Source organism: Schistocerca americana, unplaced genomic scaffold (genome assembly GCF_021461395.2).
Source record: "Schistocerca americana isolate TAMUIC-IGC-003095 unplaced genomic scaffold, iqSchAmer2.1 HiC_scaffold_1731, whole genome shotgun sequence".
In the NCBI taxonomy this organism is placed as follows: Eukaryota; Metazoa; Arthropoda; class Insecta; order Orthoptera; family Acrididae; genus Schistocerca; species Schistocerca americana.
This window is the reverse complement of record NW_025725824.1, coordinates 1-19,950: the sequence shown is the minus strand read 5'-3', so window position 1 is coordinate 19,950 and position 19,950 is coordinate 1. Positions and strand designations below refer to the sequence as shown.

The 19,950-nt window shown below is 54.0% G+C and overlaps 42 non-coding genes across 42 annotated transcripts; all 42 read left to right on the top strand.

Moving 5' to 3' along the window:
• Positions 1–308: 308 nt before the first annotated feature.
• On the top strand, positions 309–390 carry Trnal-uag. Its single transcript has one exon. It is a non-coding gene; the product is annotated as a tRNA-Leu (tRNA).
• Positions 391–472: 82 nt separating this feature from the next.
• Trnal-cag lies at positions 473–554 on the top strand. The gene has a single exon. It is a non-coding gene; the product is annotated as a tRNA-Leu (tRNA).
• A 283-nt stretch (positions 555–837) lies between these two features.
• Positions 838–909, top strand: Trnae-cuc. The gene has a single exon. It is a non-coding gene; the product is annotated as a tRNA-Glu (tRNA).
• A 386-nt stretch (positions 910–1,295) lies between these two features.
• Positions 1,296–1,367, top strand: Trnah-gug. Its single transcript has one exon. It is a non-coding gene; the product is annotated as a tRNA-His (tRNA).
• Positions 1,368–2,114: 747 nt separating this feature from the next.
• On the top strand, positions 2,115–2,196 carry Trnal-uag. Its single transcript has one exon. It is a non-coding gene; the product is annotated as a tRNA-Leu (tRNA).
• An 80-nt stretch (positions 2,197–2,276) lies between these two features.
• On the top strand, positions 2,277–2,358 carry Trnal-cag. The gene has a single exon. It is a non-coding gene; the product is annotated as a tRNA-Leu (tRNA).
• Positions 2,359–2,641: 283 nt separating this feature from the next.
• Positions 2,642–2,712, top strand: Trnae-cuc. Its single transcript has one exon. It is a non-coding gene; the product is annotated as a tRNA-Glu (tRNA).
• A 386-nt stretch (positions 2,713–3,098) lies between these two features.
• Positions 3,099–3,170, top strand: Trnah-gug. Its single transcript has one exon. It is a non-coding gene; the product is annotated as a tRNA-His (tRNA).
• Positions 3,171–3,919: 749 nt separating this feature from the next.
• Trnal-uag lies at positions 3,920–4,001 on the top strand. Its single transcript has one exon. It is a non-coding gene; the product is annotated as a tRNA-Leu (tRNA).
• Positions 4,002–4,080: 79 nt separating this feature from the next.
• Trnal-cag lies at positions 4,081–4,162 on the top strand. Its single transcript has one exon. It is a non-coding gene; the product is annotated as a tRNA-Leu (tRNA).
• Positions 4,163–4,445: 283 nt separating this feature from the next.
• Trnae-cuc lies at positions 4,446–4,517 on the top strand. The gene has a single exon. It is a non-coding gene; the product is annotated as a tRNA-Glu (tRNA).
• A 386-nt stretch (positions 4,518–4,903) lies between these two features.
• Trnah-gug lies at positions 4,904–4,975 on the top strand. Its single transcript has one exon. It is a non-coding gene; the product is annotated as a tRNA-His (tRNA).
• Positions 4,976–5,722: 747 nt separating this feature from the next.
• Trnal-uag lies at positions 5,723–5,804 on the top strand. Its single transcript has one exon. It is a non-coding gene; the product is annotated as a tRNA-Leu (tRNA).
• An 80-nt stretch (positions 5,805–5,884) lies between these two features.
• Positions 5,885–5,966, top strand: Trnal-cag. Its single transcript has one exon. It is a non-coding gene; the product is annotated as a tRNA-Leu (tRNA).
• Positions 5,967–6,249: 283 nt separating this feature from the next.
• Trnae-cuc lies at positions 6,250–6,321 on the top strand. Its single transcript has one exon. It is a non-coding gene; the product is annotated as a tRNA-Glu (tRNA).
• A 386-nt stretch (positions 6,322–6,707) lies between these two features.
• On the top strand, positions 6,708–6,779 carry Trnah-gug. The gene has a single exon. It is a non-coding gene; the product is annotated as a tRNA-His (tRNA).
• Positions 6,780–7,526: 747 nt separating this feature from the next.
• Trnal-uag lies at positions 7,527–7,608 on the top strand. The gene has a single exon. It is a non-coding gene; the product is annotated as a tRNA-Leu (tRNA).
• An 80-nt stretch (positions 7,609–7,688) lies between these two features.
• Trnal-cag lies at positions 7,689–7,770 on the top strand. Its single transcript has one exon. It is a non-coding gene; the product is annotated as a tRNA-Leu (tRNA).
• Positions 7,771–8,053: 283 nt separating this feature from the next.
• On the top strand, positions 8,054–8,125 carry Trnae-cuc. The gene has a single exon. It is a non-coding gene; the product is annotated as a tRNA-Glu (tRNA).
• Positions 8,126–8,511: 386 nt separating this feature from the next.
• On the top strand, positions 8,512–8,583 carry Trnah-gug. The gene has a single exon. It is a non-coding gene; the product is annotated as a tRNA-His (tRNA).
• Positions 8,584–9,330: 747 nt separating this feature from the next.
• Trnal-uag lies at positions 9,331–9,412 on the top strand. The gene has a single exon. It is a non-coding gene; the product is annotated as a tRNA-Leu (tRNA).
• An 80-nt stretch (positions 9,413–9,492) lies between these two features.
• Positions 9,493–9,574, top strand: Trnal-cag. The gene has a single exon. It is a non-coding gene; the product is annotated as a tRNA-Leu (tRNA).
• A 283-nt stretch (positions 9,575–9,857) lies between these two features.
• Trnae-cuc lies at positions 9,858–9,931 on the top strand. Its single transcript has one exon. It is a non-coding gene; the product is annotated as a tRNA-Glu (tRNA).
• Positions 9,932–10,317: 386 nt separating this feature from the next.
• On the top strand, positions 10,318–10,389 carry Trnah-gug. Its single transcript has one exon. It is a non-coding gene; the product is annotated as a tRNA-His (tRNA).
• A 747-nt stretch (positions 10,390–11,136) lies between these two features.
• Trnal-uag lies at positions 11,137–11,218 on the top strand. Its single transcript has one exon. It is a non-coding gene; the product is annotated as a tRNA-Leu (tRNA).
• An 80-nt stretch (positions 11,219–11,298) lies between these two features.
• Trnal-cag lies at positions 11,299–11,380 on the top strand. The gene has a single exon. It is a non-coding gene; the product is annotated as a tRNA-Leu (tRNA).
• A 283-nt stretch (positions 11,381–11,663) lies between these two features.
• On the top strand, positions 11,664–11,735 carry Trnae-cuc. Its single transcript has one exon. It is a non-coding gene; the product is annotated as a tRNA-Glu (tRNA).
• A 386-nt stretch (positions 11,736–12,121) lies between these two features.
• Trnah-gug lies at positions 12,122–12,193 on the top strand. The gene has a single exon. It is a non-coding gene; the product is annotated as a tRNA-His (tRNA).
• A 747-nt stretch (positions 12,194–12,940) lies between these two features.
• Trnal-uag lies at positions 12,941–13,022 on the top strand. Its single transcript has one exon. It is a non-coding gene; the product is annotated as a tRNA-Leu (tRNA).
• An 80-nt stretch (positions 13,023–13,102) lies between these two features.
• Trnal-cag lies at positions 13,103–13,184 on the top strand. Its single transcript has one exon. It is a non-coding gene; the product is annotated as a tRNA-Leu (tRNA).
• Positions 13,185–13,467: 283 nt separating this feature from the next.
• Positions 13,468–13,539, top strand: Trnae-cuc. Its single transcript has one exon. It is a non-coding gene; the product is annotated as a tRNA-Glu (tRNA).
• Positions 13,540–13,925: 386 nt separating this feature from the next.
• Trnah-gug lies at positions 13,926–13,997 on the top strand. The gene has a single exon. It is a non-coding gene; the product is annotated as a tRNA-His (tRNA).
• Positions 13,998–14,744: 747 nt separating this feature from the next.
• On the top strand, positions 14,745–14,826 carry Trnal-uag. Its single transcript has one exon. It is a non-coding gene; the product is annotated as a tRNA-Leu (tRNA).
• Positions 14,827–14,906: 80 nt separating this feature from the next.
• On the top strand, positions 14,907–14,988 carry Trnal-cag. Its single transcript has one exon. It is a non-coding gene; the product is annotated as a tRNA-Leu (tRNA).
• A 283-nt stretch (positions 14,989–15,271) lies between these two features.
• Trnae-cuc lies at positions 15,272–15,343 on the top strand. Its single transcript has one exon. It is a non-coding gene; the product is annotated as a tRNA-Glu (tRNA).
• A 386-nt stretch (positions 15,344–15,729) lies between these two features.
• Positions 15,730–15,801, top strand: Trnah-gug. Its single transcript has one exon. It is a non-coding gene; the product is annotated as a tRNA-His (tRNA).
• Positions 15,802–16,551: 750 nt separating this feature from the next.
• Positions 16,552–16,633, top strand: Trnal-uag. The gene has a single exon. It is a non-coding gene; the product is annotated as a tRNA-Leu (tRNA).
• Positions 16,634–17,076: 443 nt separating this feature from the next.
• Positions 17,077–17,148, top strand: Trnae-cuc. The gene has a single exon. It is a non-coding gene; the product is annotated as a tRNA-Glu (tRNA).
• Positions 17,149–17,534: 386 nt separating this feature from the next.
• Positions 17,535–17,606, top strand: Trnah-gug. The gene has a single exon. It is a non-coding gene; the product is annotated as a tRNA-His (tRNA).
• A 748-nt stretch (positions 17,607–18,354) lies between these two features.
• On the top strand, positions 18,355–18,438 carry Trnal-uag. The gene has a single exon. It is a non-coding gene; the product is annotated as a tRNA-Leu (tRNA).
• Positions 18,439–18,883: 445 nt separating this feature from the next.
• Trnae-cuc lies at positions 18,884–18,954 on the top strand. The gene has a single exon. It is a non-coding gene; the product is annotated as a tRNA-Glu (tRNA).
• Positions 18,955–19,341: 387 nt separating this feature from the next.
• Positions 19,342–19,413, top strand: Trnah-gug. Its single transcript has one exon. It is a non-coding gene; the product is annotated as a tRNA-His (tRNA).
• The last annotated feature ends 537 nt before the right edge of the window (positions 19,414–19,950 follow it).

Sequence of the window (19,950 nt, the reverse complement as noted above, 5' to 3'; positions counted from 1 at the left end):
ACATGGAGCATTCTAGCTCCGCCTGACAGTTACAGCTACGATACTTTAGTGGTTACGGAAGGCCCAGGTTCGAAACCTGGTCACGGTACGAAAACGTCTCTTGACGCTGTCTCCTTAACTGCGACAGCTACAGACAAGTGGCGTCGCTACCATACGGCGGGCACGGCTTTTCTTGCTGTGGATGGCCTAAAGAGACGCTTCCAGTGGGAGAGCAGTGGAAATACATGGCACGGCGATTGCCAAGATACTTCCATTTCGAAAGTGATCTTTGTAGTACAAAGGAAACGTTTTGCCGCTGCTGCCCCAACGGTAACGTGGCCGAGCGGTCTAAGGCGCTGGTTTTAGGCACCAGTCTCTTCGGAGGCGTGGGTTCGAATCCCACCGTTGCCACTTTTTACGTCTCATTTTTGTGCCGTTGCGGGTGGTGTTCTCGTGGAGTGGGACGCAGCTCTTGTGACGCGCGTGTTGTGTAGGTAGCGTGGCCGAGCGGTCTAAGGCGCTGGTTTCAGGCACCATTCTCTTCGGAGGCGTGGGTTCGAATCCCACAGCTGCCAAACGTGTAATGTTTCCTGTGTCGAAGGCAGATGCACTCATTGCCCGCAAAGGAAACAGCACAACAAGGCGTGAGCGTCTGCTTGGTGAATTGTCGTAGAACAGTGCGTGGTGCAACGACAGGATTTTCAGGCACCTTTTGCTCTCATCATTGCTGGCGTTCGTCTCCACGAAATGCGTCCGGAGCACGCCGTTCTATAACGCGAGAGGGTGGATTTTTTACAGTTGTCGTCAGTCAACCGTGGGTGGCTGCTGCGTTCGCTGGAAAGAGCACTGCCGTCGTTATCCGGTGTGGTCTAGTGGCTAGGATACCTGGCTCTCACCCAGGAGGCCCGGGTTCGATTCCCGGTACCGGAATTGCGCGTTTTTATTGCTCCTCTTATGCGACTTGTCTCGACTTTGCTCGACTGACGCTACGCTGACGCGTGCAGAAAGCTACGTTAAGTATGACTCGCGGCAACACCTGACGGCGAGAGAGATGCGGCGTCTATCCACTTGTTATCGAGCCACATACCGGTACCTGTAGTCAAGAGGCTTGGAGGACTGCAAGACATTGCCACGGAGGTGAATGCAGCTAACCACTGTAGTTAGTGTCCTGACAGCGCAGGCACGTTCATTTGCTCGTATACATGTGATGGAGACCGTGTCTGACACTGCTGTGGCGTACACCTTGGCCTAGGCTTTGCTGGGTATCGCCACTTGCATTCGAGCCAGCTGCCTTCGCGTGCGCCTCCGTGGCCATGGCCGTGATCGTCTAGTGGTTAGGACATTGCGTTGTGGCCGCAATAACCCAGGTTCGAATCCTGGTCACGGCAATTTTGAAAGTTTTGCCTTGCTGCCGTTGCAATGACGAGTACTCGAAATGACAGTACTCTGTTGATTTTTTCACTCGTGTTCCGCAGGCCGCAGTTTGCACTACCACTTCATCCCCAACACGTAATGTCGCCTCCCAGAGCGCAGACGTCCGCTGCTCTCTGTAGTCGAAAAGGGCAGTTGTTTGAAGTGCGATGGATGAGCAGCCAGTCCCAGCAGAACAGGAAGCTGTGGCGTGCACTGTTTGTACAAATGCTAGGAACACTGGCGCACCAAGCAGCGCATGTAGCGTGGCCGAGCGCTTTAGGCGCTGGTTTAAGGCACCAGTATCTCTGTAGGCGCGGTTTCGAATCCCGTAGCTGCCGGCGGTTTTGCTGTGATCGCGTTAACCTGGCGCTTTTTCTTCAAGTGTAACCTCCTTGAGCTCACATATGTTTGATACATGGAGCATTCTAGCTCCGCCTGACAGTTACAGCTACGATACTTTAGTGGTTACGGAAGGCCCAGGTTCGAAACCTGGTCACGGTACGAAAACGTCTCTTGACGCTGTCTCCTTAACTGCGACAGCTACAGACAAGTGGCGTCGCTACCATACGGCGGGCACGGCTTTTTCTTGCTGTGGATGGCCTAAAGAGACGCTTCCAGTGGGAGAGCAGTGGAAATACATGGCACGGCGATTGCCAAGATACTTCCATTTCGAAGTGATCTTTGTAGTACAAAGGAAACGTTTTGCCGCTTGCTGCCCCAACGGTAACGTGGCCGAGCGGTCTAAGGCGCTGGTTTTAGGCACCAGTCTCTTCGGAGGCGTGGGTTCGAATCCCACCGTTGCCACTTTTTACGTCTCATTTTTGTGCCGTTGCGGTGTGTTCTCGTGGAGTGGGACGCAGCTCTTGTGACGCGCGTGTTGTGTAGGTAGCGTGGCCGAGCGGTCTAAGGCGCTGGTTTCAGGCACCATTCTCTTCGGAGGCGTGGGTTCGAATCCCACAGCTGCCAAACGTGTAATGTTTCCTGTGTCGAAGGCAGATGCACTCATTGCCCGCAAAGGAAACAGCACAACAAGGCGTGAGCGTCTGCTTGGTGAATTGTCGTAGAACAGTGCGTGGTGCAACGACAGGATTTTCAGGCACCTTTTGCTCTCATCATTGCTGGCGTTCGTCTCCACGAAATGCGTCCGGAGCACGCCGTTCTATAACGCGAGAGAGTGGATTTTTTACAGTTGTCGTCAGTCAACCGTGGGTGGCTGCTGCGTTCGCTGGAAAGAGCACTGCCGTCGTTATCCGGTGTGGTCTAGTGGCTAGGATACCTGGCTCTCACCCAGGAGGCCCGGGTTCGATTCCGGTACCGGAATTGCGCGTTTTTATTGCTCCTCTTATGCGACTTGTCTCGACTTTGCTCGACTGACGCTACGCTGACGCGTGCAGAAAGCTACGTTAAGTATGACTCGCGGCAACACCTGACGGCGAGAGAGATGCGGCGTCTATCCACTTGTTATCGAGCCACATACCGGTACCTGTAGTCAAGAGGCTTGGAGGACTGCAAGACATTGCCACGGAGGTGAATGCAGCTAACCACTGTAGTTAGTGTCCTGACAGCGCAGGCACGTTCATTTGCTCGTATACATGTGATGGAGACCGTGTCTGACACTGCTGTGGCGTACACCTTGGCCTAGGCTTTGCTGGGTATCGCCACTTGCATTCGAGCCAGCTGCCTTCGCGTGCGCCTCCGTGGCCATGGCCGTGATCGTCTAGTGGTTAGGACATTGCGTTGTGGCCGCAATAACCCAGGTTCGAATCCTGGTCACGGCAATTTTGAAAGTTTTGCTTGCTGCCGTTGCAATGACGAGTACTCGAAATGACAGTACTCTGTTGATTTTTTCACTCGTGTTCCGCAGGCCGCAGTTTGCACTACCACTTCATCCCCAACACGTAATGTCGCCTCCCAGAGCGCAGACGTCCGCTGCTCTCTGTAGTCGAAAAGGGCAGTTGTTTGAAGTGCGATGGATGAGCAGCCAGTCCCAGGCAGAACAGGAAGCTGTGGCGTGCACTGTTTGTACAAATGCTAGGAACACTGGCGCACCAAGCAGCGCATGTAGCGTGGGCCGAGCGCTTTAAGGCGCTGGTTTAAGGCACCAGTATCTCTGTAGGCGCGGTTTCGAATCCCGTAGCTGCCGGCGGTTTTGCTGTGATCGCGTTAACCTGGCGCTTTTTTCTTCAAGTGTAACCTCCTTGAGCTCACATATGTTTGATACATGGAGCATTCTAGCTCCGCCTGACAGTTACAGCTACGATACTTTAGTGGTTACGGAAGGCCCAGGTTCGAAACCTGGTCACGGTACGAAAACGTCTCTTGACGCTGTCTCCTTAACTGCGACAGCTACAGACAAGTGGCGTCGCTACCATACGGCGGGCACGGCTTTTTCTTGCTGTGGATGGCCTAAAGAGACGCTTCCAGTGGGAGAGCAGTGGAAATACATGGCACGGCGATTGCCAAGATACTTCCATTTCGAAGTGATCTTTGTAGTACAAAGGAAACGTTTTGCCGCTGCTGCCCCAACGGTAACGTGGCCGAGCGGTCTAAGGCGCTGGTTTTAGGCACCAGTCTCTTCGGAGGCGTGGGTTCGAATCCCACCGTTGCCACTTTTACGTCTCATTTTTGTGCCGTTGCGGTGTGTTCTCGTGGAGTGGGACGCAGCTCTTGTGACGCGCGTGTTGTGTAGGTAGCGTGGCCGAGCGGTCTAAGGCGCTGGTTTCAGGCACCATTCTCTTCGGAGGCGTGGGTTCGAATCCCACAGCTGCCAAACGTGTAATGTTTCCTGTGTCGAAGGCAGATGCACTCATTGCCCGCAAAGGAAACAGCACAACAAGGCGTGAGCGTCTGCTTGGTGAATTGTCGTAGAACAGTGCGTGGTGCAACGACAGGATTTTCAGGCACCTTTTGCTCTCATCATTGCTGGCGTTCGTCTCCACGAAATGCGTCCGGAGCACGCCGTTCTATAACGCGAGAGAGTGGATTTTTTACAGTTGTCGTCAGTCAACCGTGGGTGGCTGCTGCGTTCGCTGGAAAGAGCACTGCCGTCGTTATCCGGTGTGGTCTAGTGGCTAGGATACCTGGCTCTCACCCAGGAGGCCCGGGTTCGATTCCCGGTACCGGAATTGCGCGTTTTTATTGCTCCTCTTATGCGACTTGTCTCGACTTTGCTCGACTGACGCTACGCTGACGCGTGCAGAAAGCTACGTTAAGTATGACTCGCGGCAACACCTGACGGCGAGAGAGATGCGGCGTCTATCCACTTGTTATCGAGCCACATACCGGTACCTGTAGTCAAGAGGCTTGGAGGACTGCAAGACATTGCCACGGAGGTGAATGCAGCTAACCACTGTAGTTAGTGTCCTGACAGCGCAGGCACGTTCATTTGCTCGTATACATGTGATGGAGACCGTGTCTGACACTGCTGTGGCGTACACCTTGGCCTAGGCTTTGCTGGGTATCGCCACTTGCATTCGAGCCAGCTGCCTTCGCGTGCGCCTCCGTGGCCATGGCCGTGATCGTCTAGTGGTTAGGACATTGCGTTGTGGCCGCAATAACCCAGGTTCGAATCCTGGTCACGGCAATTTTGAAAGTTTTGCCTTGCTGCCGTTGCAATGACGAGTACTCGAAATGACAGTACTCTGTTGATTTTTTCACTCGTGTTCCGCAGGCCGCAGTTTGCACTACCACTTCATCCCCAACACGTAATGTCGCCTCCCAGAGCGCAGACGTCCGCTGCTCTCTGTAGTCGAAAAGGGCAGTTGTTTGAAGTGCGATGGATGAGCAGCCAGTCCCAGCAGAACAGGAAGCTGTGGCGTGCACTGTTTGTACAAATGCTAGGAACACTGGCGCACCAAGCAGCGCATGTAGCGTGGCCGAGCGCTTTAAGGCGCTGGTTTAAGGCACCAGTATCTCTGTAGGCGCGGTTTCGAATCCCGTAGCTGCCGGCGGTTTTGCTGTGATCGCGTTAACCTGGCGCTTTTTCTTCAAGTGTAACCTCCTTGAGCTCACATATGTTTGATACATGGAGCATTCTAGCTCCGCCTGACAGTTACAGCTACGATACTTTAGTGGTTACGGAAGGCCCAGGTTCGAAACCTGGTCACGGTACGAAAACGTCTCTTGACGCTGTCTCCTTAACTGCGACAGCTACAGACAAGTGGCGTCGCTACCATACGGCGGGCACGGCTTTTTCTTGCTGTGGATGGCCTAAAGAGACGCTTCCAGTGGGAGAGCAGTGGAAATACATGGCACGGCGATTGCCAAGATACTTCCATTTCGAAGTGATCTTTGTAGTACAAAGGAAACGTTTTGCCGCTGCTGCCCCAACGGTAACGTGGCCGAGCGGTCTAAGGCGCTGGTTTTAGGCACCAGTCTCTTCGGAGGCGTGGGTTCGAATCCCACCGTTGCCACTTTTTACGTCTCATTTTTGTGCCGTTGCGGTGTGTTCTCGTGGAGTGGGACGCAGCTCTTGTGACGCGCGTGTTGTGTAGGTAGCGTGGCCGAGCGGTCTAAGGCGCTGGTTTCAGGCACCATTCTCTTCGGAGGCGTGGGTTCGAATCCCACAGCTGCCAAACGTGTAATGTTTCCTGTGTCGAAGGCAGATGCACTCATTGCCCGCAAAGGAAACAGCACAACAAGGCGTGAGCGTCTGCTTGGTGAATTGTCGTAGAACAGTGCGTGGTGCAACGACAGGATTTTCAGGCACCTTTTGCTCTCATCATTGCTGGCGTTCGTCTCCACGAAATGCGTCCGGAGCACGCCGTTCTATAACGCGAGAGAGTGGATTTTTTACAGTTGTCGTCAGTCAACCGTGGGTGGCTGCTGCGTTCGCTGGAAAGAGCACTGCCGTCGTTATCCGGTGTGGTCTAGTGGCTAGGATACCTGGCTCTCACCCAGGAGGCCCGGGTTCGATTCCCGGTACCGGAATTGCGCGTTTTTATTGCTCCTCTTATGCGACTTGTCTCGACTTTGCTCGACTGACGCTACGCTGACGCGTGCAGAAAGCTACGTTAAGTATGACTCGCGGCAACACCTGACGGCGAGAGAGATGCGGCGTCTATCCACTTGTTATCGAGCCACATACCGGTACCTGTAGTCAAGAGGCTTGGAGGACTGCAAGACATTGCCACGGAGGTGAATGCAGCTAACCACTGTAGTTAGTGTCCTGACAGCGCAGGCACGTTCATTTGCTCGTATACATGTGATGGAGACCGTGTCTGACACTGCTGTGGCGTACACCTTGGCCTAGGCTTTGCTGGGTATCGCCACTTGCATTCGAGCCAGCTGCCTTCGCGTGCGCCTCCGTGGCCATGGCCGTGATCGTCTAGTGGTTAGGACATTGCGTTGTGGCCGCAATAACCCAGGTTCGAATCCTGGTCACGGCAATTTTGAAAGTTTTGCCTTGCTGCCGTTGCAATGACGAGTACTCGAAATGACAGTACTCTGTTGATTTTTTCACTCGTGTTCCGCAGGCCGCAGTTTGCACTACCACTTCATCCCCAACACGTAATGTCGCCTCCCAGAGCGCAGACGTCCGCTGCTCTCTGTAGTCGAAAAGGGCAGTTGTTTGAAGTGCGATGGATGAGCAGCCAGTCCCAGCAGAACAGGAAGCTGTGGCGTGCACTGTTTGTACAAATGCTAGGAACACTGGCGCACCAAGCAGCGCATGTAGCGTGGCCGAGCGCTTTAAGGCGCTGGTTTAAGGCACCAGTATCTCTGTAGGCGCGGTTTCGAATCCCGTAGCTGCCGGCGGTTTTGCTGTGATCGCGTTAACCTGGCGCTTTTTCTTCAAGTGTAACCTCCTTGAGCTCACATATGTTTGATACATGGAGCATTCTAGCTCCGCCTGACAGTTACAGCTACGATACTTTAGTGGTTACGGAAGGCCCAGGTTCGAAACCTGGTCACGGTACGAAAACGTCTCTTGACGCTGTCTCCTTAACTGCGACAGCTACAGACAAGTGGCGTCGCTACCATACGGCGGGCACGGCTTTTTCTTGCTGTGGATGGCCTAAAGAGACGCTTCCAGTGGGAGAGCAGTGGAAATACATGGCACGGCGATTGCCAAGATACTTCCATTTCGAAGTGATCTTTGTAGTACAAAGGAAACGTTTTGCCGCTGCTGCCCCAACGGTAACGTGGCCGAGCGGTCTAAGGCGCTGGTTTTAGGCACCAGTCTCTTCGGAGGCGTGGGTTCGAATCCCACCGTTGCCACTTTTTACGTCTCATTTTTGTGCCGTTGCGGTGTGTTCTCGTGGAGTGGGACGCAGCTCTTGTGACGCGCGTGTTGTGTAGGTAGCGTGGCCGAGCGGTCTAAGGCGCTGGTTTCAGGCACCATTCTCTTCGGAGGCGTGGGTTCGAATCCCACAGCTGCCAAACGTGTAATGTTTCCTGTGTCGAAGGCAGATGCACTCATTGCCCGCAAAGGAAACAGCACAACAAGGCGTGAGCGTCTGCTTGGTGAATTGTCGTAGAACAGTGCGTGGTGCAACGACAGGATTTTCAGGCACCTTTTGCTCTCATCATTGCTGGCGTTCGTCTCCACGAAATGCGTCCGGAGCACGCCGTTCTATAACGCGAGAGAGTGGATTTTTTACAGTTGTCGTCAGTCAACCGTGGGTGGCTGCTGCGTTCGCTGGAAAGAGCACTGCCGTCGTTATCCGGTGTGGTCTAGTGGCTAGGATACCTGGCTCTCACCCAGGAGGCCCGGGTTCGATTCCCGGTACCGGAATTGCGCGTTTTTATTGCTCCTCTTATGCGACTTGTCTCGACTTTGCTCGACTGACGCTACGCTGACGCGTGCAGAAAGCTACGTTAAGTATGACTCGCGGCAACACCTGACGGCGAGAGAGATGCGGCGTCTATCCACTTGTTATCGAGCCACATACCGGTACCTGTAGTCAAGAGGCTTGGAGGACTGCAAGACATTGCCACGGAGGTGAATGCAGCTAACCACTGTAGTTAGTGTCCTGACAGCGCAGGCACGTTCATTTGCTCGTATACATGTGATGGAGACCGTGTCTGACACTGCTGTGGCGTACACCTTGGCCTAGGCTTTGCTGGGTATCGCCACTTGCATTCGAGCCAGCTGCCTTCGCGTGCGCCTCCGTGGCCATGGCCGTGATCGTCTAGTGGTTAGGACATTGCGTTGTGGCCGCAATAACCCAGGTTCGAATCCTGGTCACGGCAATTTTGAAAGTTTTGCCTTGCTGCCGTTGCAATGACGAGTACTCGAAATGACAGTACTCTGTTGATTTTTTCACTCGTGTTCCGCAGGCCGCAGTTTGCACTACCACTTCATCCCCAACACGTAATGTCGCCTCCCAGAGCGCAGACGTCCGCTGCTCTCTGTAGTCGAAAAGGGCAGTTGTTTGAAGTGCGATGGATGAGCAGCCAGTCCCAGCAGAACAGGAAGCTGTGGCGTGCACTGTTTGTACAAATGCTAGGAACACTGGCGCACCAAGCAGCGCATGTAGCGTGGCCGAGCGCTTTAAGGCGCTGGTTTAAGGCACCAGTATCTCTGTAGGCGCGGTTTCGAATCCCGTAGCTGCCGGCGGTTTTGCTGTGATCGCGTTAACCTGGCGCTTTTTCTTCAAGTGTAACCTCCTTGAGCTCACATATGTTTGATACATGGAGCATTCTAGCTCCGCCTGACAGTTACAGCTACGATACTTTAGTGGTTACGGAAGGCCCAGGTTCGAAACCTGGTCACGGTACGAAAACGTCTCTTGACGCTGTCTCCTTAACTGCGACAGCTACAGACAAGTGGCGTCGCTACCATACGGCGGGCACGGCTTTTTCTTGCTGTGGATGGCCTAAAGAGACGCTTCCAGTGGGAGAGCAGTGGAAATACATGGCACGGCGATTGCCAAGATACTTCCATTTCGAAGTGATCTTTGTAGTACAAAGGAAACGTTTTGCCGCTGCTGCCCCAACGGTAACGTGGCCGAGCGGTCTAAGGCGCTGGTTTTAGGCACCAGTCTCTTCGGAGGCGTGGGTTCGAATCCCACCGTTGCCACTTTTTACGTCTCATTTTTGTGCCGTTGCGGTGTGTTCTCGTGGAGTGGGACGCAGCTCTTGTGACGCGCGTGTTGTGTAGGTAGCGTGGCCGAGCGGTCTAAGGCGCTGGTTTCAGGCACCATTCTCTTCGGAGGCGTGGGTTCGAATCCCACAGCTGCCAAACGTGTAATGTTTCCTGTGTCGAAGGCAGATGCACTCATTGCCCGCAAAGGAAACAGCACAACAAGGCGTGAGCGTCTGCTTGGTGAATTGTCGTAGAACAGTGCGTGGTGCAACGACAGGATTTTCAGGCACCTTTTGCTCTCATCATTGCTGGCGTTCGTCTCCACGAAATGCGTCCGGAGCACGCCGTTCTATAACGCGAGAGAGTGGATTTTTTACAGTTGTCGTCAGTCAACCGTGGGTGGCTGCTGCGTTCGCTGGAAAGAGCACTGCCGTCGTTATCCGGTGTGTGGTCTAGTGGCTAGGATACCTGGCTCTCACCCAGGAGGCCCGGGTTCGATTCCCGGTACCGGAATTGCGCGTTTTTATTGCTCCTCTTATGCGACTTGTCTCGACTTTGCTCGACTGACGCTACGCTGACGCGTGCAGAAAGCTACGTTAAGTATGACTCGCGGCAACACCTGACGGCGAGAGAGATGCGGCGTCTATCCACTTGTTATCGAGCCACATACCGGTACCTGTAGTCAAGAGGCTTGGAGGACTGCAAGACATTGCCACGGAGGTGAATGCAGCTAACCACTGTAGTTAGTGTCCTGACAGCGCAGGCACGTTCATTTGCTCGTATACATGTGATGGAGACCGTGTCTGACACTGCTGTGGCGTACACCTTGGCCTAGGCTTTGCTGGGTATCGCCACTTGCATTCGAGCCAGCTGCCTTCGCGTGCGCCTCCGTGGCCATGGCCGTGATCGTCTAGTGGTTAGGACATTGCGTTGTGGCCGCAATAACCCAGGTTCGAATCCTGGTCACGGCAATTTTGAAAGTTTTGCCTTGCTGCCGTTGCAATGACGAGTACTCGAAATGACAGTACTCTGTTGATTTTTTCACTCGTGTTCCGCAGGCCGCAGTTTGCACTACCACTTCATCCCCAACACGTAATGTCGCCTCCCAGAGCGCAGACGTCCGCTGCTCTCTGTAGTCGAAAAGGGCAGTTGTTTGAAGTGCGATGGATGAGCAGCCAGTCCCAGCAGAACAGGAAGCTGTGGCGTGCACTGTTTGTACAAATGCTAGGAACACTGGCGCACCAAGCAGCGCATGTAGCGTGGCCGAGCGCTTTAAGGCGCTGGTTTAAGGCACCAGTATCTCTGTAGGCGCGGTTTCGAATCCCGTAGCTGCCGGCGGTTTTGCTGTGATCGCGTTAACCTGGCGCTTTTTCTTCAAGTGTAACCTCCTTGAGCTCACATATGTTTGATACATGGAGCATTCTAGCTCCGCCTGACAGTTACAGCTACGATACTTTAGTGGTTACGGAAGGCCCAGGTTCGAAACCTGGTCACGGTACGAAAACGTCTCTTGACGCTGTCTCCTTAACTGCGACAGCTACAGACAAGTGGCGTCGCTACCATACGGCGGGCACGGCTTTTTCTTGCTGTGGATGGCCTAAAGAGACGCTTCCAGTGGGAGAGCAGTGGAAATACATGGCACGGCGATTGCCAAGATACTTCCATTTCGAAGTGATCTTTGTAGTACAAAGGAAACGTTTTGCCGCTGCTGCCCCAACGGTAACGTGGCCGAGCGGTCTAAGGCGCTGGTTTTAGGCACCAGTCTCTTCGGAGGCGTGGGTTCGAATCCCACCGTTGCCACTTTTTACGTCTCATTTTTGTGCCGTTGCGGTGTGTTCTCGTGGAGTGGGACGCAGCTCTTGTGACGCGCGTGTTGTGTAGGTAGCGTGGCCGAGCGGTCTAAGGCGCTGGTTTCAGGCACCATTCTCTTCGGAGGCGTGGGTTCGAATCCCACAGCTGCCAAACGTGTAATGTTTCCTGTGTCGAAGGCAGATGCACTCATTGCCCGCAAAGGAAACAGCACAACAAGGCGTGAGCGTCTGCTTGGTGAATTGTCGTAGAACAGTGCGTGGTGCAACGACAGGATTTTCAGGCACCTTTTGCTCTCATCATTGCTGGCGTTCGTCTCCACGAAATGCGTCCGGAGCACGCCGTTCTATAACGCGAGAGAGTGGATTTTTTACAGTTGTCGTCAGTCAACCGTGGGTGGCTGCTGCGTTCGCTGGAAAGAGCACTGCCGTCGTTATCCGGTGTGGTCTAGTGGCTAGGATACCTGGCTCTCACCCAGGAGGCCCGGGTTCGATTCCCGGTACCGGAATTGCGCGTTTTTATTGCTCCTCTTATGCGACTTGTCTCGACTTTGCTCGACTGACGCTACGCTGACGCGTGCAGAAAGCTACGTTAAGTATGACTCGCGGCAACACCTGACGGCGAGAGAGATGCGGCGTCTATCCACTTGTTATCGAGCCACATACCGGTACCTGTAGTCAAGAGGCTTGGAGGACTGCAAGACATTGCCACGGAGGTGAATGCAGCTAACCACTGTAGTTAGTGTCCTGACAGCGCAGGCACGTTCATTTGCTCGTATACATGTGATGGAGACCGTGTCTGACACTGCTGTGGCGTACACCTTGGCCTAGGCTTTGCTGGGTATCGCCACTTGCATTCGAGCCAGCTGCCTTCGCGTGCGCCTCCGTGGCCATGGCCGTGATCGTCTAGTGGTTAGGACATTGCGTTGTGGCCGCAATAACCCAGGTTCGAATCCTGGTCACGGCAATTTTGAAAGTTTTGCCTTGCTGCCGTTGCAATGACGAGTACTCGAAATGACAGTACTCTGTTGATTTTTTCACTCGTGTTCCGCAGGCCGCAGTTTGCACTACCACTTCATCCCCAACACGTAATGTCGCCTCCCAGAGCGCAGACGTCCGCTGCTCTCTGTAGTCGAAAAGGGCAGTTGTTTGAAGTGCGATGGATGAGCAGCCAGTCCCAGCAGAACAGGAAGCTGTGGCGTGCACTGTTTGTACAAATGCTAGGAACACTGGCGCACCAAGCAGCGCATGTAGCGTGGCCGAGCGCTTTAAGGCGCTGGTTTAAGGCACCAGTATCTCTGTAGGCGCGGTTTCGAATCCCGTAGCTGCCGGCGGTTTTGCTGTGATCGCGTTAACCTGGCGCTTTTTCTTCAAGTGTAACCTCCTTGAGCTCACATATGTTTGATACATGGAGCATTCTAGCTCCGCCTGACAGTTACAGCTACGATACTTTAGTGGTTACGGAAGGCCCAGGTTCGAAACCTGGTCACGGTACGAAAACGTCTCTTGACGCTGTCTCCTTAACTGCGACAGCTACAGACAAGTGGCGTCGCTACCATACGGCGGGCACGGCTTTTTCTTGCTGTGGATGGCCTAAAGAGACGCTTCCAGTGGGAGAGCAGTGGAAATACATGGCACGGCGATTGCCAAGATACTTCCATTTCGAAGTGATCTTTGTAGTACAAAGGAAACGTTTTGCCGCTGCTGCCCCAACGGTAACGTGGCCGAGCGGTCTAAGGCGCTGGTTTTAGGCACCAGTCTCTTCGGAGGCGTGGGTTCGAATCCCACCGTTGCCACTTTTTACGTCTCATTTTTGTGCCGTTGCGGTGTGTTCTCGTGGAGTGGGACGCAGCTCTTGTGACGCGCGTGTTGTGTAGGTAGCGTGGCCGAGCGGTCTAAGGCGCTGGTTTCAGGCACCATTCTCTTCGGAGGCGTGGGTTCGAATCCCACAGCTGCCAAACGTGTAATGTTTCCTGTGTCGAAGGCAGATGCACTCATTGCCCGCAAAGGAAACAGCACAACAAGGCGTGAGCGTCTGCTTGGTGAATTGTCGTAGAACAGTGCGTGGTGCAACGACAGGATTTTCAGGCACCTTTTGCTCTCATCATTGCTGGCGTTCGTCTCCACGAAATGCGTCCGGAGCACGCCGTTCTATAACGCGAGAGAGTGGATTTTTTACAGTTGTCGTCAGTCAACCGTGGGTGGCTGCTGCGTTCGCTGGAAAGAGCACTGCCGTCGTTATCCGGTGTGGTCTAGTGGCTAGGATACCTGGCTCTCACCCAGGAGGCCCGGGTTCGATTCCCGGTACCGGAATTGCGCGTTTTTATTGCTCCTCTTATGCGACTTGTCTCGACTTTGCTCGACTGACGCTACGCTGACGCGTGCAGAAAGCTACGTTAAGTATGACTCGCGGCAACACCTGACGGCGAGAGAGATGCGGCGTCTATCCACTTGTTATCGAGCCACATACCGGTACCTGTAGTCAAGAGGCTTGGAGGACTGCAAGACATTGCCACGGAGGTGAATGCAGCTAACCACTGTAGTTAGTGTCCTGACAGCGCAGGCACGTTCATTTGCTCGTATACATGTGATGGAGACCGTGTCTGACACTGCTGTGGCGTACACCTTGGCCTAGGCTTTGCTGGGTATCGCCACTTGCATTCGAGCCAGCTGCCTTCGCGTGCGCCTCCGTGGCCATGGCCGTGATCGTCTAGTGGTTAGGACATTGCGTTGTGGCCGCAATAACCCAGGTTCGAATCCTGGTCACGGCAATTTTGAAAGTTTTGCCTTGCTGCCGTTGCAATGACGAGTACTCGAAATGACAGTACTCTGTTGATTTTTTCACTCGTGTTCCGCAGGCCGCAGTTTGCACTACCACTTCATCCCCAACACGTAATGTCGCCTCCCAGAGCGCAGACGTCCGCTGCTCTCTGTAGTCGAAAAGGGCAGTTGTTTGAAGTGCGATGGATGAGCAGCCAGTCCCAGCAGAACAGGAAGCTGTGGCGTGCACTGTTTGTACAAATGCTAGGAACACTGGCGCACCAAGCAGCGCATGTAGCGTGGCCGAGCGCTTTAAGGCGCTGGTTTAAGGCACCAGTATCTCTGTAGGCGCGGTTTCGAATCCCGTAGCTGCCGGCGGTTTTGCTGTGATCGCGTTAACCTGGCGCTTTTTCTTCAAGTGTAACCTCCTTGAGCTCACATATGTTTGATACATGGAGCATTCTAGCTCCGCCTGACAGTTACAGCTACGATACTTTAGTGGTTACGGAAGGCCCAGGTTCGAAACCTGGTCACGGTACGAAAACGTCTCTTGACGCTGTCTCCTTAACTGCGACAGCTACAGACAAGTGGCGTCGCTACCATACGGCGGGCACGGCTTTTTCTTGCTGTGGATGGCCTAAAGAGACGCTTCCAGTGGGAGAGCAGTGGAAATACATGGCACGGCGATTGCCAAGATACTTCCATTTCGAAGTGATCTTTGTAGTACAAAGGAAACGTTTTGCCGCTGCTGCCCCAACGGTAACGTGGCCGAGCGGTCTAAGGCGCTGGTTTTAGGCACCAGTCTCTTCGGAGGCGTGGGTTCGAATCCCACCGTTGCCACTTTTTACGTCTCATTTTTGTGCCGTTGCGGTGTGTTCTCGTGGAGTGGGACGCAGCTCTTGTGACGCGCGTGTTGTGTAGGTAGCGTGGCCGAGCGGTCTAAGGCGCTGGTTTCAGGCACCATTCTCTTCGGAGGCGTGGGTTCGAATCCCACAGCTGCCAAACGTGTAATGTTTCCTGTGTCGAAGGCAGATGCACTCATTGCCCGCAAAGGAAACAGCACAACAAGGCGTGAGCGTCTGCTTGGTGAATTGTCGTAGAACAGTGCGTGGTGCAACGACAGGATTTTCAGGCACCTTTTGCTCTCATCATTGCTGGCGTTCGTCTCCACGAAATGCGTCCGGAGCACGCCGTTCTATAACGCGAGAGAGTGGATTTTTTACAGTTGTCGTCAGTCAACCGTGGGTGGCTGCTGCGTTCGCTGGAAAGAGCACTGCCGTCGTTATCCGGTGTGGTCTAGTGGCTAGGATACCTGGCTCTCACCCAGGAGGCCCGGGTTCGATTCCCGGTACCGGAATTGCGCGTTTTTATTGCTCCTCTTATGCGACTTGTCTCGACTTTGCTCGACTGACGCTACGCTGACGCGTGCAGAAAGCTACGTTAAGTATGACTCGCGGCAACACCTGACGGCGAGAGAGATGCGGCGTCTATCCACTTGTTATCGAGCCACATACCGGTACCTGTAGTCAAGAGGCTTGGAGGACTGCAAGACATTGCCACGGAGGTGAATGCAGCTAACCACTGTAGTTAGTGTCCTGACAGCGCAGGCACGTTCATTTGCTCGTATACATGTGATGGAGACCGTGTCTGACACTGCTGTGGCGTACACCTTGGCCTAGGCTTTGCTGGGTATCGCCACTTGCATTCGAGCCAGCTGCCTTCGCGTGCGCCTCCGTGGCCATGGCCGTGATCGTCTAGTGGTTAGGACATTGCGTTGTGGCCGCAATAACCCAGGTTCGAATCCTGGTCACGGCAATTTTGAAAGTTTTGCCTTGCTGCCGTTGCAATGACGAGTACTCGAAATGACAGTACTCTGTTGATTTTTTCACTCGTGTTCCGCAGGCCGCAGTTTGCACTACCACTTCATCCCCAACACGTAATGTCGCCTCCCAGAGCGCAGACGTCCGCTGCTCTCTGTAGTCGAAAAGGGCAGTTGTTTGAAGTGCGATGGATGAGCAGCCAGTCCCAGCAGAACAGGAAGCTGTGGCGTGCACTGTTTGTACAAATGCTAGGAACACTGGCGCACCAAGCAGCGCATGTAGCGTGGCCGAGCGCTTTAAGGCGCTGGTTTAAGGCACCAGTATCTCTGTAGGCCGCGGTTTCGAATCCCGTAGCTGCCGGCGGTTTTGCTGTGATCGCGTTAACCTGGCGCTTTTTTCTTCAAGTGTAACCTCCTTGAGCTCACATATGTTTGATACATGGAGCATTCTAGCTCCGCCTGACAGTTACAGCTACGATACTTTAGTGGTTACGGAAGGCCCAGGTTCGAAACCTGGTCACGGTACGAAAACGTCTCTTGACGCTGTCTCCTTAACTGCGACAGCTACAGACAAGTGGCGTCGCTACCATACGGCGGGGCACGGCTTTTTCTTGCTGTGGATGGCCTAAAGAGACGCTTCCAGTGGGAGAGCAGTGGAAATACATGGCACGGCGATTGCCAAGATACTTCCATTTCGAAGTGATCTTTGTAGTACAAAGGAAACGTTTTGCCGCTGCTGCCCCAACGGTAACGTGGCCGAGCGGTCTAAGGCGCTGGTTTTAGGCACCAGTCTCTTCGGAGGCGTGGGTTCGAATCCCACCGTTGCCACTTTTTACGTCTCATTTTTGTGCCGTTGCGTGTGTTCTCGTGGAGTGGGACGCAGCTCTTGTGACGCGCGTGTTGTGTAGGTAGCGTGGGCCGAGCGGTCTAAGGCGCTGGTTTCAGGCACCATCTCTTCGGAGGCGTGGGTTCGAATCCCACAGCTGCCAAACGTGTAATGTTTCCTGTGTCGAAGGCAGATGCACTCATTGCCCGCAAAGAAACAGCACAACAAGGCGTGAGCGTCTGCTTGGTGAATTGTCGTAGAACAGTGCGTGGTGCAACGACAGGATTTTCAGGCACCTTTTGCTCTCATCATTGCTGGCGTTCGTCTCCACGAAATGCGTCCGGAGCACGCCGTTCTATAACGCGAGAGAGTGGATTTTTTACAGTTGTCGTCAGTCAACCGTGGGTGGCTGCTGCGTTCGCTGGAAAGAGCACTGCCGTCGTTATCCGGTGTGGTCTAGTGGCTAGGATACCTGGCTCTCACCCAGGAGGCCCGGGTTCGATTCCCGGTACCGGAATTGCGCGTTTTTATTGCTCCTCTTATGCGACTTGTCTCGACTTTGCTCGACTGACGCTACGCTGACGCGTGCAGAAAGCTACGTTAAGTATGACTCGCGGCAACACCTGACGGCGAGAGAGATGCGGCGTCTATCCACTTGTTATCGAGCCACATACCGGTACCTGTAGTCAAGAGGCTTGGAGGACTGCAAGACATTGCCACGGAGGTGAATGCAGCTAACCACTGTAGTTAGTGTCCTGACAGCGCAGGCACGTTCATTTGCTCGTATACATGTGATGGAGACCGTGTCTGACACTGCTGTGGCGTACACCTTGGCCTAGGCTTTGCTGGGTATCGCCACTTGCATTCGAGCCAGCTGCCTTCGCGTGCGCCTCCGTGGCCATGGCCGTGATCGTCTAGTGGTTAGGACATTGCGTTGTGGCCGCAATAACCCAGGTTCGAATCCTGGTCACGGCAATTTTGAAAGTTTTGCCTTGCTGCCGTTGCAATGACGAGTACTCGAAATGACAGTACTCTGTTGATTTTTTCACTCGTGTTCCGCAGGCCGCAGTTTGCACTACCACTTCATCCCCAACACGTAATGTCGCCTCCCAGAGCGCAGACGTCCGCTGCTCTCTGTAGTCGAAAAGGGCAGTTGTTTTGAAGTGCGATGGATGAGCAGCCAGTCCCAGCAGAACAGGAAGCTGTGGCGTGCACTGTTTGTACAAATGCTAGGAACACTGGCGCACCAAGCAGCGCATGTAGCGTGGCCGAGCGCTTTAAGGCGCTGGTTTAAGGCACCAGTATCTCTGTAGGCGCGGTTTCGAATCCCGTAGCTGCCGGCGGTTTTGCTGTGATCGCGTTAACCTGGCGCTTTTTCTTCAAGTGTAACCTCCTTGAGCTCACATATGTTTGATACATGGAGCATTCTAGCTCCGCCTGACAGTTACAGCTACGATACTTTAGTGGTTACGGAAGGCCCAGGTTCGAACCTGGTCACGGTACGAAAACGTCTCTTGACGCTGTCTCCTTAACTGCGACAGCTACAGACAAGTGGCGTCGCTACCATACGGCGGGCACGGCTTTTTCTTGCTGTGGATGGCCTAAAGAGACGCTTCCAGTGGGAGAGCAGTGGAAATACATGGCACGGCGATTGCCAAGATACTTCCATTTCGGAAGTGATCTTTGTAGTACAAAGGAAACGTTTTGCCGCTGCTGCCCCAACGGTAACGTGGCCGAGCGGTCTAAGGCGCTGGTTTTAGGCACCAGTCTCTTCGGGAGGCGTGGGGTTCGAATCCCACCGTTGCCACTTTTTACGTCTCATTTTTGTGCCGTTGCGGTGTGTTCTCGTGGAGTGGGACGCAGCTCTTGTGACGCGCGTGTTGTGTAGTAGCGTGGCCGAGCGGTCTAAGGCGCTGGTTTCAGGCACCATTCTCTTCGGAGGCGTGGGGTTCGAATCCCACAGCTGCCAAACGTGTAATGTTTCCTGTGTCGAAGGCAGATGCACTCATTGCCCGCAAAGGAAACAGCACAACAAGGCGTGAGCGTCTGCTTGGTGAATTGTCGTAGAACAGTGCGTGGTGCAACGACAGGATTTTCAGGCACCTTTTGCTCTCATCATTGCTGGCGTTCGTCTCCACGAAATGCGTCCGGAGCACGCCGTTCTATAACGCGAGAGAGTGGATTTTTTACAGTTGTCGTCAGTCAACCGTGGGTGGCTGCTGCGTTCGCTGGAAAGAGCACTGCCGTCGTTATCCGGTGTGGTCTAGTGGCTAGGATACCTGGCTCTCACCCAGGAGGCCCGGGTTCGATCCCGGTACCGGAATTGCGCGTTTTTATTGCTCCTCTTATGCGACTTGTCTCGACTTTGCTCGACTGACGCTACGCTGACGCGTGCAGAAAGCTACGTTAAGTATGACTCGCGGCAACACCTGACGGCGAGAGAGATGCGGCGTCTATCCACTTGTTATCGAGCCACATACCGGTACCTGTAGTCAAGAGGCTTGGAGGACTGCAAGACATTGCCACGGAGGTGAATGCAAGCTAACCACTGTAGTTAGTGTCCTGGACAGCGCAGGCACGTTCATTTGCTCGTATACATGTGATGGAGACCGTGTCTGACACTGCTGTGGCGTACACCTTGGCCTAGGCTTTGCTGGGTATCGCCACTTGCATTCGAGCCAGCTGCCTTCGCGTGCGCTCCGTGGCCATGGCCGTGATCGTCTAGTGGTTAGGACATTGCGTTGTGGCCGCAATAACCCAGGTTCGAATCCTGGTCACGGCAATTTTGAAAGTTTTGCCTTGCTGCCCGTTGCAATGACGAGTACTCGAAATGACAGTACTCTGTTGATTTTTTCACTCGTGTTCCGCAGGCCGCAGTTTGCACTACCACTTCATCCCCAACACGTAATGTCGCCTCCCAGAGCGCAGACGTCCGCTGCTCTCTGTAGTCGAAAAGGGCAGTTGTTTGAAGTGCGATGGATGAGCAGCCAGTCCCAGCAGAACAGGAAGCTGTGGCGTGCACTGTTTGTACAAATGCTAGGAACACTGGCGCACCAAGCAGCGCATGTAGCGTGGCCGAGCGCTTTAAGGGCGCTGGTTTAAGGCACCAGTATCTCTGTAGGCGCGGTTTTCGAATCCCGTAGCTGCCGGCGGTTTTGCTGTGATCGCGTTAACCTGGCGCTTTTTCTTCAAGTGTAACCTCCCTTGAGCTCACATATGTTTGATACATGGAGCATTCTAGCTCCGCCTGACAGTTACAGCTACGATACTTTAGTGGTTACGGAAGGCCCAGGTTCGAAACCTGGTCACGGTACGAAAA